Source organism: Rhipicephalus microplus, chromosome 5, assembly GCF_043290135.1.
Source record: "Rhipicephalus microplus isolate Deutch F79 chromosome 5, USDA_Rmic, whole genome shotgun sequence".
In the NCBI taxonomy this organism is placed as follows: Eukaryota; Metazoa; Arthropoda; class Arachnida; order Ixodida; family Ixodidae; genus Rhipicephalus; species Rhipicephalus microplus.
In genome coordinates, this window is record NC_134704.1 from 163,293,447 (window position 1) to 163,313,577 (window position 20,131).

The 20,131-nt window shown below is 46.6% G+C and overlaps 4 non-coding genes across 4 annotated transcripts; all 4 read right to left on the reverse strand.

The window, feature by feature from the left end:
* Positions 1–404: 404 nt before the first annotated feature.
* TRNAW-CCA (transfer RNA tryptophan (anticodon CCA)) lies at positions 405–476 on the reverse strand. Its single transcript has one exon. It is a non-coding gene; the product is annotated as a tRNA-Trp (tRNA).
* Positions 477–5,366: 4,890 nt separating this feature from the next.
* Positions 5,367–5,438, reverse strand: TRNAW-CCA (transfer RNA tryptophan (anticodon CCA)). The gene has a single exon. It is a non-coding gene; the product is annotated as a tRNA-Trp (tRNA).
* Positions 5,439–10,515: 5,077 nt separating this feature from the next.
* TRNAW-CCA (transfer RNA tryptophan (anticodon CCA)) lies at positions 10,516–10,587 on the reverse strand. Its single transcript has one exon. It is a non-coding gene; the product is annotated as a tRNA-Trp (tRNA).
* A 5,078-nt stretch (positions 10,588–15,665) lies between these two features.
* On the reverse strand, positions 15,666–15,737 carry TRNAW-CCA (transfer RNA tryptophan (anticodon CCA)). Its single transcript has one exon. It is a non-coding gene; the product is annotated as a tRNA-Trp (tRNA).
* Between the last annotated feature and the right edge of the window lie 4,394 nt (positions 15,738–20,131).

Genomic DNA, 20,131 nt, shown 5'->3' on the forward strand with positions numbered 1-20,131 from the left:
CACGCGAACTTCTGATCTGGAGTCAGACGTGCTACTGTGTCGCCACCGAGTCCACTTAGCGCAGCCGTTCGCACACACGCGGTAGCATGTTTTGCTCGGCCTTCTGTCGATGAAGCACAGGTAAAGAGACAAGTCATTGTAGAATGACGAATAAGTAGATAGACAGATAAAAATAACAAAAAAGAGAATTTGACCCGCACATGGTTCGAACACGCAACTTTCTGATCTGGGGTATGACGCGCTAAAGTTGCGCCACCGAGTCCACTTAGGGTAGCCGTTCGCACACACGCGGTAGCATGTTTTGCTCGGCCTTCTGTCGATGAAGCACAGGCAAAGAGACAAGTCATTGTAGACAGACAAATAAGTAGATAGACAGATAGTTGAAAATAATAAGAAAGAGGATTTGACCCAGACGCGATTCGAACACGCAACCTTCAGATCTGGAGTCAGACGCGCTACCGTTGCGCCACCGAGTACACTTAGGGTAGCCGTTCGCACAAACGTGGTAGCATGTTTTGCTCGGCCTTCTGTCGATGAATCCTAAGTAAAGGGACAAGTCATTGTAGATAGACAAATGAGTAGATATCCAGATATATAAAAATAATAAAAAGAGAATTTGACCCAAACGTGATTCAAACACACAACGTTCTGATCTGGAGTCAGACGTGGTACCGTTGCGCCACCGAGTCCACTTAGCGCAGCCGTTCGCACACACGCGGTAGCATGTTTTGCTCGGCCTTCTATCGATGAAGCACAGGTGAAGGGACAAGTCATTGTAGACAGACAAATAAGTAGATAGACAGATAAAAATAATGAAAAAGAGAATTTGACCCGGACGTCATTCGAACACGCTACTTTCTGATCTTTTGTCAGACGCGCTACCGGTTCGCCACAGAGTCCGCTTAGTCTAGCCGTTCGCACACACGCGGTAGCATGTTTTGCTCGGCCTTCTGTCAATGAAGCACAGGTAAAGAGACAAGTCATTGTAGACAGACAAATAAGTAGAGAGACAGATAAAAATAATAAAAAAGAGAATTCGACCCGGACGTGATTAGAACACGCAACCTTCTGAATGGAGTCAGACGTGGTACCGTTGCGCAACCGAGTCCGCCTAAAGGGTAGCCCTTCGCACACCAGCGGTAGCATGTTTTGCTCGGCCTTCTATCGATAAAGCACAGGTAAAGAGACAAGTCATTGTAGACACACAAATAAGTAGATAGACAGATAGTTGAAAAAATGCCGCCATATCCACGAAGTGAATGATGATGAGTGGGCGAAACTCCGGAGGTAAACCTGGTAAACCATGATTCCTCCGTACATTTTGCTCACTCGATTTTATTGCAACGCTCCCCCTAGCGTACGTCGCCGCACTATATCGAACGATGATACGCGCCATATGTGGCATCATTCCTATTTTATAACACCTCGCATCTTTCATAATCAACTACACGTACCGCCGTCTAGTTTATAACATCTTGCATCTTTTGGACGGACGGACGGACGGACGGACGGACAGATGGATGGACGGATGGATGGACGGATGGATGGACGGACGGACCGACGGATGGATGGACGGATGGATATGGCTGTACCCTTTAGATCGGGCGGTGCCTAGCGTAATACTTAGAACTGAACGAGAGGTGGCTACATACAGGGGACGAACAGCCCACGCCTTAAGGAGCTTCGCTCCTAATAATAAAAAATAGAACTTAACACGGACGTGATTCGAACACGCAAACTTCTGATCTGGAGTCAGACGTGCTACTGTGTCGCCACCGAGTCCACTGAGCGCAGCCGTTCGCACACACGCGGTAGCATGTTTTGCTCGGCCTTCTGTCGATGAGTCCCAAGTAAAGGGACAAGTCATTGTAGACAGACAAATAAGTAGATATTAAGATAGATGAAAATAATAAAAAGAGAATTTGACCCAAACGTGATTCGAACACACAACCTTCTGATCTGGAGTCAGACGTGGTACCGTTGCGCCACCGAGTCCGTTCAGGGTCACCGTTCACACACACGCGGTAGCATGTTTTGCACGGCCTTCTGTTGACGAAGCACAGGTAAAGGGACCAGTCATAGTAGAAGGACAAATAAGTAGATAAAGAGATAAATGAAATTCATAAAAAGAGAATTTGACCCGGATGTGATTCGAACACGCAACCATGTGATCTGGAGTCAGATGTGCTACCGTATCGCCACCGAGTCCACTTAGTGTAGGCGTTCACACACAGGCGGTAGCATGTTTTGCTCGGCCTTCTGTAGATGAAGCACAGGTAAACAGGCAAGTCATTGTAGACAGACAAATAGGTACATAGACAGTTGAAAATATAAAAAAGAGGATTTGACCCGGACGTCATTCGAACACGCAACGTTCTGATCTGGTGTCAGACGTGCTACCGGTTCGCCACAGAGGCCGCTTAGGGTTGCCGTTCGCACACACGTGGTAGAATGTTTTGGTCGGCCTTCTATCGATGAAGCAAAGGTAAAGAGACAAGTCAATGTAGACAGACAAATAGTAGATAGATAGATAGATGAAAATATTAAAAAGAGAATTTGACCCGGACGTGATTAGAACACGCAACTTTCTGATCTGGTTTCAGACGCGCTGCCGTGTCGCCACCACGTCCGTTTAGAGTACACGTTCACATACACGTGGTAGCATGTTTTGCTCAGCCTTCTGTCGATGAAGCACCGCTAAAGAGAAGAGTCATTGTAGACAGACAGATCGGTCAATAGACAGATACATGAAAATAATAAAAAGAGAATTTGACCCGGACGTGATTCGAACACACAACCTTCTGATCTGGAGTCAGCCGTGGTACCGTTGCACCACCGAGTTTGCTCAGGGCAGCCGTTCGCACACACGTGGTAGCATGTTTTGCACGGCCTTCTATCGACGAAGCACAGGTAAAGGAACAAGTCATTGTAGAATGACAAATAAGTAGATAGACAGATAAAAATAACAAAAAAGAGAATTTGACGCAGACGTGATTCAAACACGCAACCTTCTGAATGGAGTCAGACGTGGTACCGTTGCGCAACCGAGTCCGCCTAAAGAGTAGCCCTTCGCACACCAGCGGTAGCATGTTTTGCTCGGCCTTCTGTCGATGTAGCACAGGTAAAGAGACAAATCATTGTAGACAGACAAATAAATAGATAGACAGATAGATGAAAATAATAAAAAAAAACTTAACATGGACGTGATTCAAACACGCAAACTTCTGATCTGGAGTCAGACGTGCTACTGTGTCGCCACCGAGTCAACTGAGCGCAGCCATCCGCACACACGCGGTAGCATTTTTTACTCGGCCTTCTGTCGATGAAGCACAGGTAAAGAGACAAGTCATTGTAGACAGACAAATAAGTAGAGAGACAGATGAAAATAATAAAAAAGAGAATTTGACCCGGACATCATTCGAACACGCAACTTTTTGATCTGGTGTCAGACGCGCTACCGGTTCGCCACAGAGTCCGCTTAGGGTTGCCGTTCGCACACACGTGGTAGAATGTTTTGGTCGGCCTTCTATCGATGAAGCAAAGGTAAAGAGACAAGTCATTGTAGACAGACAAAAGAGTAGATAGACAGATAGATGAAAATAATAAAAAGAGAATTTGACCCGGACGTGATTCGAACACACAACCTTCTGATCTGTAGTCAGCCGTCGTACCGTTGCACCACCGAGTCCGTTTATAGGGTAGCCCTTCGCACACACGCGGTAGCATGTTTTGTTCGGCCTTCTGTCGATGAAGCACAGGTAAAGAGACAAGTCAAATGTAGACAGAGAAATAAGTAGATAGATGAAAAAAATAACAAATAGAACTTGACCCGGACGTGGTTCGAACACGCAACCTTCTGATCTGGAGTCATTACACGCTACCGTGTCGCCACCGAGTCCATTTAGTCTAGCCGTCCGCACCCACGCAGTAGCATGTTTTGCTCGGCCTTGAGTCGATGAAGCACAGGTAAAGAGACAAGTCAACGTAGAGAGACAAATAGGTAGATAAACAGATAGATGAAAATAATAAAAAAAAATTGACCCGAACGTAATTCGAACTCGCAACCTTCAGATCTGGAGTCAGACGTGCTAGCGTGTCGCCACCACGACCGTTTAGGGTAGCCGTTCGCACACACGTGGTAGCATGTTTTGCTCGGCCTTGTGTCGATGAAGCACAGCTAAAGAGAAGAGTCATTTTAGACAGACAAATAAGTATATAGACAGATAGTGGAAAATATGAAAAGAAAGAATTTCACCCAGACGTGATTCGAACACGCAATCTTCTGATCTGGAGTCTGACGCGCTACCGTTGCGCCTCAGAGTCCGCTTAGGGTAGCAGTTCGCACACACGTGTTAGCATGTTTTGCTTGGCCTGCTGTCGATGAAGCACAGGTAAAAAGACAAGTCATTGTAGACAGACAAAAGAGTAGATCGACAGATAGATGAAAATAATAAAAAAATACCCGCAGCTTCCCTCGGGGGAACACTGAGGAGGATGCGGAGCATATAATTGGTTAACGGGGTGTTAAAGTGCGACTTACTTGGGTCGATGGCTAAATTGGTTAACGTGGTTGTGAAATGGGGTGTTAAATTGCGACTTACTTGGGTCGATGGCTAAAGTGGTTAACGTGGTTGTAGGAGGGGGTGTTAAATGAGTGAACACGTACACACGTATGCGAAAGGGCGGCGCTGGTCGAAGGGACGTCGATCATTGTGTTTGTGGATTCGTTGGAATTCATTTCACCGCGACCTTGGACGTCGACGCGCCGTACAAACCAACCGACGAGCGGCAACTGAGCGAGCGAGCGCCGACCTTGAGTATATATACAGCTCGACGGCGCATGCACTGTCAGCTGTTGAATGTTCTCGAAGCGCGACGCCACATGCGCGTCCACTGGAGAATCAGGTGAATTGTAGATGTCGAACGCGGTGTGTAGAGGAGGAAGGGTGCACAGATAGTGGAGGAGTGAAGCACGCGCGGTGTGTAGAGGAGGAAGGGATGTACAGATGGTGGAAGAGTGGGCGACGGCGCGACGGCGCATGCGCGCGCGTCAGCTGTCGAATGTTCGAGAAACGGTGCGGACGGCGCGGACGGCGCGGACGGCGCACTACAAGGCGCGAGTATAAGATGCTCCGCATCTAAAAAAAGAATTTGACTTGGACGTGATTCGAACACTTGAACTTGTGATCTGGAGTCTGACGCGCTACCGTTGCGCCTCAGAGTCCGCTTAGGGTAGCCGTTCGCACACACGCGGTAGCATGTTTTGCTCGGCCTTCTGTCGATGAAAAACAGGTAAAGAGACAAGTAATTGTAGACAGACAAATAGGTAGATAGACAGATAGATGAAAATAATAAAAAAGATAATTTGACCCGAACGTGATTCGAACACGCAACCTTCAGATATGGAGTCAGACGCGCTACCGTTGCGCCACCGAGTCCGTTTGTGTAGCCATTCACACACACGCGGTAGCATGTTTTGCACGGCCTTCAGTCGAGGAAGCACTGGTAAAGAGACAAGTCATTGTAGACAGACAAATAAGTAGATAGACAGATAGTTGAAAATATTAAAAAAGAGAATTTGACCCAGACGTGATCCGAACACGCAACCTTCTGATCTGGAGTCAGACGCGCTACCGTTGCGCCACCTGTCCGCTCAGGGTAGCCGTTCGCACAAACGTGGTAGCATGTTTTGCTCGGCCTTCTCTCGATGAGTCCCAAGTAAATAGACAAGTCATTGTAGACAGACAAATAAGTAAATAGACAGATAGATGAAAATATTAAAAAAGCGAATTTGACTCGGACGTGATTCGAACACTCAACTTTCTGATCTGGAGTCAGACGCGCTGCCGATGCGCCACCGAGTGCGCTTAGGGTAGCCGTTCGCACACACGCGGTAGCATGTTTTGCTCGGCGGTCTGTCAATGAAGCACAGGTAAAGAGACAAGTCATTGTAGACAGACAAATAAGTAGATAGACAGATAGTTCAAAATATTAAAAAAGAGAATTTGACCCAAACGTGATTCGAAAACACAACCTTCTGATCTGGAGTCAGACGTGGTACCGTTGCGCCACCAAGTCCGCTTATATGGTTGCCCTTTGCACACACGCGGTAGCATGTTTTGCTCAGCCTTCTGTCGATGAAGCACAGGTAAAGAGACAAGTCAGTGTAGACAGACAAAAGAGTAGGTAGACAGATAGATGAAAATAATAAAAGAGAATTTGACTTGGACGTGATTCGAACACTTAACCTTCTGATCTGGTGTCAGACGTGCTACCGTTGCGCCACCGAGTTCGTTCAGGGTCGCCGTTCGCACATACGCGGTAGAATGTTTTGCACGGCCATTTGTCGACGAAGCAAAGGTAAAGGGACAAGTCATTGTAGAATGACAAATGAGTAGATAAACAGATAGATGAAATTCATAAAAAGAGAATTTGACCCGGTGTGATTAGAACACGCAACCTTTTGATTTGGAGTCAGACGTGCTAAAGATGCACCACCGAGTATGCTTAAGGTAGCCGTTCGCACACACGCGGTAGCATGTTTTGCTCGGCCTTCTGTCGATGAAGCACAGGTAAAGATACAAGTCATTGTAGAAAGACAAATAAGTAGAGAGGCAGATGAAAATATAAAAAAGAGAGTTTGACCCGGACGTCATTCGAACACGCAACTTTCTGATCTGGTGTCAGACGCGCTACCGGTTCGCCACAGAGTCCGCTTAGTCTAGCCGTTCGCACACACGCGGTAGCATGTTTTGCTCGGCCTTGAGTCGATGAAGCACAGGTAAAGAGACAAGTCAATGTAGACAGAAAACTAGGTAGATAAACAGATAGATGAAAATAATGAAAAAAATTTGACCCGAACGTAATTTGAACTCACAACCTTCTGATCTGGAGTCAGACGCGCTACCGTGTCGCCACCACGTCCGTTTAAGGTAGTCGTTCACACACACGTGGTAGCATGTTTTGCTCGGCCTTCTGTCGATGAGTCTCAAGTAAAGGGACAAGTCATTGTAGACGGACAAATAAGTAGCTAGGCAGATAGATGAAAATAACAAACAGAGAATTTGACGCGGACGTGATTAGAACACGCAACCTTCTGATCTGGAGTCAGAAGTGCTAAGGTTGCGCCACCGAGTCCGCTTAGGGTAGCCGTTCGCACACACGCGGTAGCATGTTTTGCACGGCCTTCTCTCGACGAAGCACAGGTAAAGGAACAAATCATTGTAGAAGGACAAATAGGTAGATAGACAGATAGATGAAAATATTAAAAAGAGAATTTGACACGGACGTGGTTAGAACACGCAACCTACTGATCTGGAGTCAGACGTGCTAAAGTTGCGCCACCGAGTCCGCTTAGGGTAGCCATTCGCACACACGCGGTAGCATGTTTTGCTCAACCTTCTGTCGATGAAGCCCAGGTAAAAGGACAAGTCATTGCAGAAAGACAAATAGGTAGATAGACAGATAGATGAAAATAATAAAAAGAAGATTTGACCCGGACTTTATTAGAACACGCAACCTTCTGATCTGGAGTCAGACGTGCTAAAGTTGCGCTAGGCGAGTCCGCTTAGGGTAGCCGTTCGCACAAACGGGGTAGCATGTTTTGCACGGCCTTATGTCGATAAAGCACAGGTAAAGAGACAAGTCATTGTAGACAGACAAATAGGTACATAGACAGACAGATAAAAATAAACAAAAAGCGAATTTGACCCTGACGTGATTCAAACTCGCAACCTTCTGATCTGGAGTCAGACGTGTTACCGTGTCGCCACCACGTCCGTTTAGGATAGCCGTTCGCACACACGTGGTAACATGTTTTGCTCGGCCTTGTGTCGATGAAGCACAGCTAAAGAGAAGAGTCGCTGTAGACAGACAAATAAGTAGATAGACAGATAGATGAAAATAGTAAAAAAGAGAACTTGACCCGGACGTGATTCGAACACGAGACCTTCTGATCTGGAGTCAGACCTGCTACCGTGTCGCCACCAAGTCTACTTAGTGTAGCCGTTCGCGCACACGCGGTAGCATGTTTTGCACGGCCTTCTATCGACGAAGCACAGGTAAAGAAACAAGTCATTGTATAATGACAAATAAGTAGATAGACAGATAAAAAAGACAAAAAAGAGAATTTGACGCAGACGTGATTCAAACACGCAACCTTCTGAATGGAGTCAGACGTGGTACCGTTGCGCAACCGAGTCCGCCTAAAGAGTAGCCCTTCGCACACCAGCGGTAGCATGTTTTGCTCGGCCTTCTGTCGATGTAGCACAGGTAAAGAGACAAATCATTGTAGACAGACAAATAAATAGATAGACAGATAGATGAAAATAATAAAAAAAACTTAACATGGACGTGATTCAAACACGCAAACTTCTGATCTGGAGTCAGACGTGCTACTGTGTCGCCACCGAGTCAACTGAGCGCAGCCATCCGCACACACGCGGTAGCATTTTTTACTCGGCCTTCTGTCGATGAAGCACAGGTAAAGAGACAAGTCATTGTAGACAGACAAATAAGTAGAGAGACAGATGAAAATAATAAAAAAGAGAATTTGACCCGGACATCATTCGAACACGCAACTTTTTGATCTGGTGTCAGACGCGCTACCGGTTCGCCACAGAGTCCGCTTAGGGTTGCCGTTCGCACACACGTGGTAGAATGTTTTGGTCGGCCTTCTATCGATGAAGCAAAGGTAAAGAGACAAGTCATTGTAGACAGACAAAAGAGTAGATAGACAGATAGATGAAAATAATAAAAAGAGAATTTGACCCGGACGTGATTCGAACACACAACCTTCTGATCTGTAGTCAGCCGTCGTACCGTTGCACCACCGAGTCCGTTTATAGGGTAGCCCTTCGCACACACGCGGTAGCATGTTTTGTTCGGCCTTCTGTCGATGAAGCACAGGTAAAGAGACAAGTCAAATGTAGACAGACAAATAAGTAGATAGATGAAAAAAATAACAAATAGAACTTGACCCGGACGTGGTTCGAACACGCAACCTTCTGATCTGGAGTCATTACACGCTACCGTGTCGCCACCGAGTCCATTTAGTCTAGCCGTCCGCACCCACGCAGTAGCATGTTTTGCTCGGCCTTGAGTCGATGAAGCACAGGTAAAGAGACAAGTCAACGTAGAGAGACAAATAGGTAGATAAACAGATAGATGAAAATAATAAAAAAAAATTGACCCGAACGTAATTCGAACTCGCAACCTTCAGATCTGGAGTCAGACGTGCTAGCGTGTCGCCACCACGACCGTTTAGGGTAGCCGTTCGCACACACGTGGTAGCATGTTTTGCTCGGCCTTGTGTCGATGAAGCACAGCTAAAGAGAAGAGTCATTTTAGACAGACAAATAAGTATATAGACAGATAGTGGAAAATATGAAAAGAAAGAATTTCACCCAGACGTGATTCGAACACGCAATCTTCTGATCTGGAGTCTGACGCGCTACCGTTGCGCCTCAGAGTCCGCTTAGGGTAGCAGTTCGCACACACGTGTTAGCATGTTTTGCTTGGCCTGCTGTCGATGAAGCACAGGTAAAAAGACAAGTCATTGTAGACAGACAAAAGAGTAGATCGACAGATAGATGAAAATAATAAAAAAATACCCGCAGCTTCCCTCGGGGGAACACTGAGGAGGATGCGGAGCATATAATTGGTTAACGGGGTGTTAAAGTGCGACTTACTTGGGTCGATGGCTAAATTGGTTAACGTGGTTGTGAAATGGGGTGTTAAATTGCGACTTACTTGGGTCGATGGCTAAAGTGGTTAACGTGGTTGTAGGAGGGGGTGTTAAATGAGTGAACACGTACACACGTATGCGAAAGGGCGGCGCTGGTCGAAGGGACGTCGATCATTGTGTTTGTGGATTCGTTGGAATTCATTTCACCGCGACCTTGGACGTCGACGCGCCGTACAAACCAACCGACGAGCGGCAACTGAGCGAGCGAGCGCCGACCTTGAGTATATATACAGCTCGACGGCGCATGCACTGTCAGCTGTTGAATGTTCTCGAAGCGCGACGCCACATGCGCGTCCACTGGAGAATCAGGTGAATTGTAGATGTCGAACGCGGTGTGTAGAGGAGGAAGGGTGCACAGATAGTGGAGGAGTGAAGCACGCGCGGTGTGTAGAGGAGGAAGGGATGTACAGATGGTGGAAGAGTGGGCGACGGCGCGACGGCGCATGCGCGCGCGTCAGCTGTCGAATGTTCGAGAAACGGTGCGGACGGCGCGGACGGCGCGGACGGCGCACTACAAGGCGCGAGTATAAGATGCTCCGCATCTAAAAAAAGAATTTGACTTGGACGTGATTCGAACACTTGAACTTGTGATCTGGAGTCTGACGCGCTACCGTTGCGCCTCAGAGTCCGCTTAGGGTAGCCGTTCGCACACACGCGGTAGCATGTTTTGCTCGGCCTTCTGTCGATGAAAAACAGGTAAAGAGACAAGTCATTGTAGACAGACAAATAGGTAGATAGACAGATAGATGAAAATAATAAAAAAGATAATTTGACCCGAACGTGATTCGAACACGCAACCTTCAGATATGGAGTCAGACGCGCTACCGTTGCGCCACCGAGTCCGTTTGTGTAGCCATTCACACACACGCGGTAGCATGTTTTGCACGGCCTTCAGTCGAGGAAGCACTGGTAAAGAGACAAGTCATTGTAGACAGACAAATAAGTAGATAGACAGATAGTTGAAAATATTAAAAAAGAGAATTTGACCCAGACGTGATCCGAACACGCAACCTTCTGATCTGGAGTCAGACGCGCTACCGTTGCGCCACCTGTCCGCTCAGGGTAGCCGTTCGCACAAACGTGGTAGCATGTTTTGCTCGGCCTTCTCTCGATGAGTCCCAAGTAAATAGACAAGTCATTGTAGACAGACAAATAAGTAAATAGACAGATAGATGAAAATATTAAAAAAGCGAATTTGACTCGGACGTGATTCGAACACTCAACTTTCTGATCTGGAGTCAGACGCGCTGCCGATGCGCCACCGAGTGCGCTTAGGGTAGCCGTTCGCACACACGCGGTAGCATGTTTTGCTCGGCGGTCTGTCAATGAAGCACAGGTAAAGAGACAAGTCATTGTAGACAGACAAATAAGTAGATAGACAGATAGTTCAAAATATTAAAAAAGAGAATTTGACCCAAACGTGATTCGAAAACACAACCTTCTGATCTGGAGTCAGACGTGGTACCGTTGCGCCACCAAGTCCGCTTATATGGTTGCCCTTTGCACACACGCGGTAGCATGTTTTGCTCAGCCTTCTGTCGATGAAGCACAGGTAAAGAGACAAGTCAGTGTAGACAGACAAAAGAGTAGGTAGACAGATAGATGAAAATAATAAAAGAGAATTTGACTTGGACGTGATTCGAACACTTAACCTTCTGATCTGGTGTCAGACGTGCTACCGTTGCGCCACCGAGTTCGTTCAGGGTCGCCGTTCGCACATACGCGGTAGAATGTTTTGCACGGCCATTTGTCGACGAAGCAAAGGTAAAGGGACAAGTCATTGTAGAATGACAAATGAGTAGATAAACAGATAGATGAAATTCATAAAAAGAGAATTTGACCCGGTGTGATTAGAACACGCAACCTTTTGATTTGGAGTCAGACGTGCTAAAGATGCACCACCGAGTATGCTTAAGGTAGCCGTTCGCACACACGCGGTAGCATGTTTTGCTCGGCCTTCTGTCGATGAAGCACAGGTAAAGATACAAGTCATTGTAGAAAGACAAATAAGTAGAGAGGCAGATGAAAATATAAAAAAGAGAGTTTGACCCGGACGTCATTCGAACACGCAACTTTCTGATCTGGTGTCAGACGCGCTACCGGTTCGCCACAGAGTCCGCTTAGTCTAGCCGTTCGCACACACGCGGTAGCATGTTTTGCTCGGCCTTGAGTCGATGAAGCACAGGTAAAGAGACAAGTCAATGTAGACAGAAAACTAGGTAGATAAACAGATAGATGAAAATAATGAAAAAAATTTGACCCGAACGTAATTTGAACTCACAACCTTCTGATCTGGAGTCAGACGCGCTACCGTGTCGCCACCACGTCCGTTTAAGGTAGTCGTTCACACACACGTGGTAGCATGTTTTGCTCGGCCTTCTGTCGATGAGTCTCAAGTAAAGGGACAAGTCATTGTAGACGGACAAATAAGTAGCTAGGCAGATAGATGAAAATAACAAACAGAGAATTTGACGCGGACGTGATTAGAACACGCAACCTTCTGATCTGGAGTCAGAAGTGCTAAGGTTGCGCCACCGAGTCCGCTTAGGGTAGCCGTTCGCACACACGCGGTAGCATGTTTTGCACTGCCTTCTCTCGACGAAGCACAGGTAAAGGAACAAATCATTGTAGAAGGACAAATAGGTAGATAGACAGATAGATGAAAATATTAAAAAGAGAATTTGACACGGACGTGGTTAGAACACGCAACCTACTGATCTGGAGTCAGACGTGCTAAAGTTGCGCCACCGAGTCCGCTTAGGGTAGCCATTCGCACACACGCGGTAGCATGTTTTGCTCAACCTTCTGTCGATGAAGCCCAGGTAAAAGGACAAGTCATTGCAGAAAGACAAATAGGTAGATAGACAGATAGATGAAAATAATAAAAAGAAGATTTGACCCGGACTTTATTAGAACACGCAACCTTCTGATCTGGAGTCAGACGTGCTAAAGTTGCGCTAGGCGAGTCCGCTTAGGGTAGCCGTTCGCACAAACGGGGTAGCATGTTTTGCACGGCCTTATGTCGATAAAGCACAGGTAAAGAGACAAGTCATTGTAGACAGACAAATAGGTACATAGACAGACAGATAAAAATAAACAAAAAGCGAATTTGACCCTGACGTGATTCAAACTCGCAACCTTCTGATCTGGAGTCAGACGTGTTACCGTGTCGCCACCACGTCCGTTTAGGATAGCCGTTCGCACACACGTGGTAACATGTTTTGCTCGGCCTTGTGTCGATGAAGCACAGCTAAAGAGAAGAGTCGCTGTAGACAGACAAATAAGTAGATAGACAGATAGATGAAAATAGTAAAAAAGAGAACTTGACCCGGACGTGATTCGAACACGAGACCTTCTGATCTGGAGTCAGACCTGCTACCGTGTCGCCACCAAGTCTACTTAGTGTAGCCGTTCGCGCACACGCGGTAGCATGTTTTGCACGGCCTTCTATCGACGAAGCACAGGTAAAGAAACAAGTCATTGTATAATGACAAATAAGTAGATAGACAGATAAAAAAGACAAAAAAGAGAATTTGACGCAGACGTGATTCAAACACGCAACCTTCTGAATGGAGTCAGACGTGGTACCGTTGCGCAACCGAGTCCGCCTAAAGAGTAGCCCTTCGCACACCAGCGGTAGCATGTTTTGCTCGGCCTTCTGTCGATGTAGCACAGGTAAAGAGACAAATCATTGTAGACAGACAAATAAATAGATAGACAGATAGATGAAAATAATAAAAAAAAACTTAACATGGACGTGATTCAAACACGCAAACTTCTGATCTGGAGTCAGACGTGCTACTGTGTCGCCACCGAGTCAACTGAGCGCAGCCATCCGCACACACGCGGTAGCATTTTTTACTCGGCCTTCTGTCGATGAAGCACAGGTAAAGAGACAAGTCATTGTAGACAGACAAATAAGTAGAGAGACAGATGAAAATAATAAAAAAGAGAATTTGACCCGGACATCATTCGAACACGCAACTTTTTGATCTGGTGTCAGACGCGCTACCGGTTCGCCACAGAGTCCGCTTAGGGTTGCCGTTCGCACACACGTGGTAGAATGTTTTGGTCGGCCTTCTATCGATGAAGCAAAGGTAAAGAGACAAGTCATTGTAGACAGACAAAAGAGTAGATAGACAGATAGATGAAAATAATAAAAAGAGAATTTGACCCGGACGTGATTCGAACACACAACCTTCTGATCTGTAGTCAGCCGTCGTACCGTTGCACCACCGAGTCCGTTTATAGGGTAGCCCTTCGCACACACGCGGTAGCATGTTTTGTTCGGCCTTCTGTCGATGAAGCACAGGTAAAGAGACAAGTCAAATGTAGACAGACAAATAAGTAGATAGATGAAAAAAATAACAAATAGAACTTGACCCGGACGTGGTTCGAACACGCAACCTTCTGATCTGGAGTCATTACACGCTACCGTGTCGCCACCGAGTCCATTTAGTCTAGCCGTCCGCACCCACGCAGTAGCATGTTTTGCTCGGCCTTGAGTCGATGAAGCACAGGTAAAGAGACAAGTCAACGTAGAGAGACAAATAGGTAGATAAACAGATAGATGAAAATAATAAAAAAAAATTGACCCGAACGTAATTCGAACACGCAACCTTCAGATCTGGAGTCAGACGTGCTAGCGTGTCGCCACCACGACCGTTTAGGGTAGCCGTTCGCACACACGTGGTAGCATGTTTTGCTCGGCCTTGTGTCGATGAAGCACAGCTAAAGAGAAGAGTCATTTTAGACAGACAAATAAGTATATAGACAGATAGTGGAAAATATGAAAAGAAAGAATTTCACCCAGACGTGATTCGAACACGCAATCTTCTGATCTGGAGTCTGACGCGCTACCGTTGCGCCTCAGAGTCCGCTTAGGGTAGCAGTTCGCACACACGTGTTAGCATGTTTTGCTTGGCCTGCTGTCGATGAAGCACAGGTAAAAAGACAAGTCATTGTAGACAGACAAAAGAGTAGATCGACAGATAGATGAAAATAATAAAAAAATACCCGCAGCTTCCCTCGGGGGAACACTGAGGAGGATGCGGAGCATATAATTGGTTAACGGGGTGTTAAAGTGCGACTTACTTGGGTCGATGGCTAAATTGGTTAACGTGGTTGTGAAATGGGGTGTTAAATTGCGACTTACTTGGGTCGATGGCTAAAGTGGTTAACGTGGTTGTAGGAGGGGGTGTTAAATGAGTGAACACGTACACACGTATGCGAAAGGGCGGCGCTGGTCGAAGGGACGTCGATCATTGTGTTTGTGGATTCGTTGGAATTCATTTCACCGCGACCTTGGACGTCGACGCGCCGTACAAACCAACCGACGAGCGGCAACTGAGCGAGCGAGCGCCGACCTTGAGTATATATACAGCTCGACGGCGCATGCACTGTCAGCTGTTGAATGTTCTCGAAGCGCGACGCCACATGCGCGTCCACTGGAGAATCAGGTGAATTGTAGATGTCGAACGCGGTGTGTAGAGGAGGAAGGGTGCACAGATAGTGGAGGAGTGAAGCACGCGCGGTGTGTAGAGGAGGAAGGGATGTACAGATGGTGGAAGAGTGGGCGACGGCGCGACGGCGCATGCGCGCGCGTCAGCTGTCGAATGTTCGAGAAACGGTGCGGACGGCGCGGACGGCGCGGACGGCGCACTACAAGGCGCGAGTATAAGATGCTCCGCATCTAAAAAAAGAATTTGACTTGGACGTGATTCGAACACTTGAACTTGTGATCTGGAGTCTGACGCGCTACCGTTGCGCCTCAGAGTCCGCTTAGGGTAGCCGTTCGCACACACGCGGTAGCATGTTTTGCTCGGCCTTCTGTCGATGAAAAACAGGTAAAGAGACAAGTCATTGTAGACAGACAAATAGGTAGATAGACAGATAGATGAAAATAATAAAAAAGATAATTTGACCCGAACGTGATTCGAACACGCAACCTTCAGATATGGAGTCAGACGCGCTACCGTTGCGCCACCGAGTCCGTTTGTGTAGCCATTCACACACACGCGGTAGCATGTTTTGCACGGCCTTCAGTCGAGGAAGCACTGGTAAAGAGACAAGTCATTGTAGACAGACAAATAAGTAGATAGACAGATAGTTGAAAATATTAAAAAAGAGAATTTGACCCAGACGTGATCCGAACACGCAACCTTCTGATCTGGAGTCAGACGCGCTACCGTTGCGCCACCTGTCCGCTCAGGGTAGCCGTTCGCACAAACGTGGTAGCATGTTTTGCTCGGCCTTCTCTCGATGAGTCCCAAGTAAATAGACAAGTCATTGTAGACAGACAAATAAGTAAATAGACAGATAGATGAAAATATTAAAAAAGCGAATTTGACTCGGACGTGATTCGAACACTCAACTTTCTGATCTGGAGTCAGACGCGCTGCCGATGCGCCACCGAGTGCGCTTAGGGTAGCCGTTCGCACACACGCGGTAGCATGTTTTGCTCGGCGGTCTGTCAATGAAGCACAGGTAAAGAGACAAGTCATTGTAGACAGACAAATAAGTAGATAGACAGATAGTTCAAAATATTAAAAAAGAGAATTTGACCCAAACGTGATTCGAAAACACAACCTTCTGATCTGGAGTCAGACGTGGTACCGTTGCGCCACCAAGTCCGCTTATATGGTTGCCCTTTGCACACACGCGGTAGCATGTTTTGCTCAGCCTTCTGTCGATGAAGCACAGGTAAAGAGACAAGTCAGTGTAGACAGACAAAAGAGTAGGTAGACAGATAGATGAAAATAATAAAAGAGAATTTGACTTGGACGTGATTCGAACACTTAACCTTCTGATCTGGTGTCAGACGTGCTACCGTTGCGCCACCGAGTTCGTTCAGGGTCGCCGTTCGCACATACGCGGTAGAATGTTTTGCACGGCCATTTGTCGACGAAGCAAAGGTAAAGGGACAAGTCATTGTAGAATGACAAATGAGTAGATAAACAGATAGATGAAATTCATAAAAAGAGAATTTGACCCGGTGTGATTAGAACACGCAACCTTTTGATTTGGAGTCAGACGTGCTAAAGATGCACCACCGAGTATGCTTAAGGTAGCCGTTCGCACACACGCGGTAGCATGTTTTGCTCGGCCTTCTGTCGATGAAGCACAGGTAAAGATACAAGTCATTGTAGAAAGACAAATAAGTAGAGAGGCAGATGAAAATATAAAAAAGAGAGTTTGACCCGGACGTCATTCGAACACGCAACTTTCTGATCTGGTGTCAGACGCGCTACCGGTTCGCCACAGAGTCCGCTTAGTCTAGCCGTTCGCACACACGCGGTAGCATGTTTTGCTCGGCCTTGAGTCGATGAAGCACAGGTAAAGAGACAAGTCAATGTAGACAGAAAACTAGGTAGATAAACAGATAGATGAAAATAATGAAAAAAATTTGACCCGAACGTAATTTGAACTCACAACCTTCTGATCTGGAGTCAGACGCGCTACCGTGTCGCCACCACGTCCGTTTAAGGTAGTCGTTCACACACACGTGGTAGCATGTTTTGCTCGGCCTTCTGTCGATGAGTCTCAAGTAAAGGGACAAGTCATTGTAGACGGACAAATAAGTAGCTAGGCAGATAGATGAAAATAACAAACAGAGAATTTGACGCGGACGTGATTAGAACACGCAACCTTCTGATCTGGAGTCAGAAGTGCTAAGGTTGCGCCACCGAGTCCGCTTAGGGTAGCCGTTCGCACACACGCGGTAGCATGTTTTGCACTGCCTTCTCTCGACGAAGCACAGGTAAAGGAACAAATCATTGTAGAAGGACAAATAGGTAGATAGACAGATAGATGAAAATATTAAAAAGAGAATTTGACACGGACGTGGTTAGAACACGCAACCTACTGATCTGGAGTCAGACGTGCTAAAGTTGCGCCACCGAGTCCGCTTAGGGTAGCCATTCGCACACACGCGGTAGCATGTTTTGCTCAACCTTCTGTCGATGAAGCCCAGGTAAAAGGACAAGTCATTGCAGAAAGACAAATAGGTAGATAGACAGATAGATGAAAATAATAAAAAGAAGATTTGACCCGGACTTTATTAGAACACGCAACCTTCTGATCTGGAGTCAGACGTGCTAAAGTTGCGCTAGGCGAGTCCGCTTAGGGTAGCCGTTCGCACAAACGGGGTAGCATGTTTTGCACGGCCTTATGTCGATAAAGCACAGGTAAAGAGACAAGTCATTGTAGACAGACAAATAGGTACATAGACAGACAGATAAAAATAAACAAAAAGCGAATTTGACCCTGACGTGATTCAAACTCGCAACCTTCTGATCTGGAGTCAGACGTGTTACCGTGTCGCCACCACGTCCGTTTAGGATAGCCGTTCGCACACACGTGGTAACATGTTTTGCTCGGCCTTGTGTCGATGAAGCACAGCTAAAGAGAAGAGTCGCTGTAGACAGACAAATAAGTAGATAGACAGATAGATGAAAATAGTAAAAAAGAGAACTTGACCCGGACGTGATTCGAACACGAGACCTTCTGATCTGGAGTCAGACCTGCTACCGTGTCGCCACCAAGTCTACTTAGTGTAGCCGTTCGCGCACACGCGGTAGCATGTTTTGCACGGCCTTCTATCGACGAAGCACAGGTAACGAAACAAGTCATTGTATAATGACAAATAAGTAGATAGACAGATAAAAAAGACAAAAAAGAGAATTTGACGCAGACGTGATTCGAACACGCAACCTTCTGAATGGAGTCAGACGTGGTACCGTTGCGCAACCGAGTCCGCCTAAAGGGTAGCCCTTCGCACACCAGCGGCAGCATGTTTTGCTCGGCCTTCTGTCGATGAAGCACAGGTAAAGAGACAAGTCATTGTAGACAGACAAATAAGTAGATAGACAGATAGATGAAAATAATAAAAAAAAGAACTTAACACGGACGTGATTCGAACACGCAAACTTCTGATCTGGAGTCAGACGTGCTACTGTGTCGCCACCGAGTCCACTGAGCGCAGCCGTTCGCACACACGCGGTAGCATGTTTTGCTCGGCCTTCTGTCGATAAGGCACAGGTAAAGAGACAAGTCATTGTAGACAGACAAATAAGTAGGTAGACAGATAGTTGAAAGTAATAAAAAAGAGAATTTGACCCAGACGTGATCCGAACAAGCAACGTTCTGATCTGGAGTCAGACGCGCTACCGTTGCGCCACCTGTCCGTTTAGGGTAGCCGTTCGCACAAACGTGGTAGCACGTTTTGCTCGGCCTTCTGTCGATGAGTCTCAAGTAAAGGGACAAGTCATTGAAGACAGACAAATAAGTAGATAGACAGATAGATGAAAATAATAAAAAAGCGAATTTGACCCGGACGTGATTCGAACACTCAACTTTCTGATCTGGAGTCAGACGCGCTGCCGATGCGCCACCGAGTCCGCTTAGGGTAGCCGTTCGCACACACGCGGTAGCATGTTTTGCTCGGCCTTCTGTCAATGAAGCACAGGTAAAGAGACAAGTCATTGTAGACAGACAAATAGGTAGATAGACAGATAGATGAAAATAATAAAAAAAGAAATTAACACGGACGTGATTCGAACACGAGAACTTCTTATCTGGAGTCAGACGTGCTACTGTGTCGCCACCGAATCCACTTAGCGCAGCCGTTCGCACACACGCGGTAGCATGTTTTGCTCGGCCTTCTGTCGATGAAGCACAGGTAAAGAGACAAGTCATTGTAGAATGACGAATAAGTAGATAGACAGATAAAAATAACAAAAAAGAGAATTTGACCCGCACATGGTTCGGACACGCAACCTTCTGATCTGGAGTATGACGCGCTAAAGTTTCGCCACCGAGTCCACTTAGGGTAGCCGTTCGCACACACGCGGTAGCATGTTTTGCTCGGCCTTCTGTCGATGAAGCACAGGTAAAGAGACAAGTCATTGTAGACAGACAAGAAGGTAGATAGACAGATAGATGAAAATAATAAAAAAAGAAATTAACACGGACGTGATTCGAACACGCGAACTTCTGATCTGGAGTCAGACGTGCTACTGTGTCGCCACCGAGTCCACTTAGCGCAGCCGTTCGCACACACGCGGTAGCATGTTTTGCTCGGCCTTCTGTCGATGAAGCACAGGTAAAGAGACAAGTCATTGTAGAATGACGAATAAGTAGATAGACAGATAAAAATAACAAAAAAGAGAATTTCACCCGCACATAGTTCGGACACGCAACCTTCTGATCTGGAGTGTGACGCGCTAAAGTTTCGACACCGAGTCCACTTAGGGTAGCCGTTCGCACACACGCGGTAGCATGTTTTGCTCGGCCTTCTGTCGATGAAGCACAGGCAAAGAGAGAAGTCATTGTAGACAGAGAAATAAGTAGATAGACAGATAGTTGAAAATAATAAGAAAGAGGATT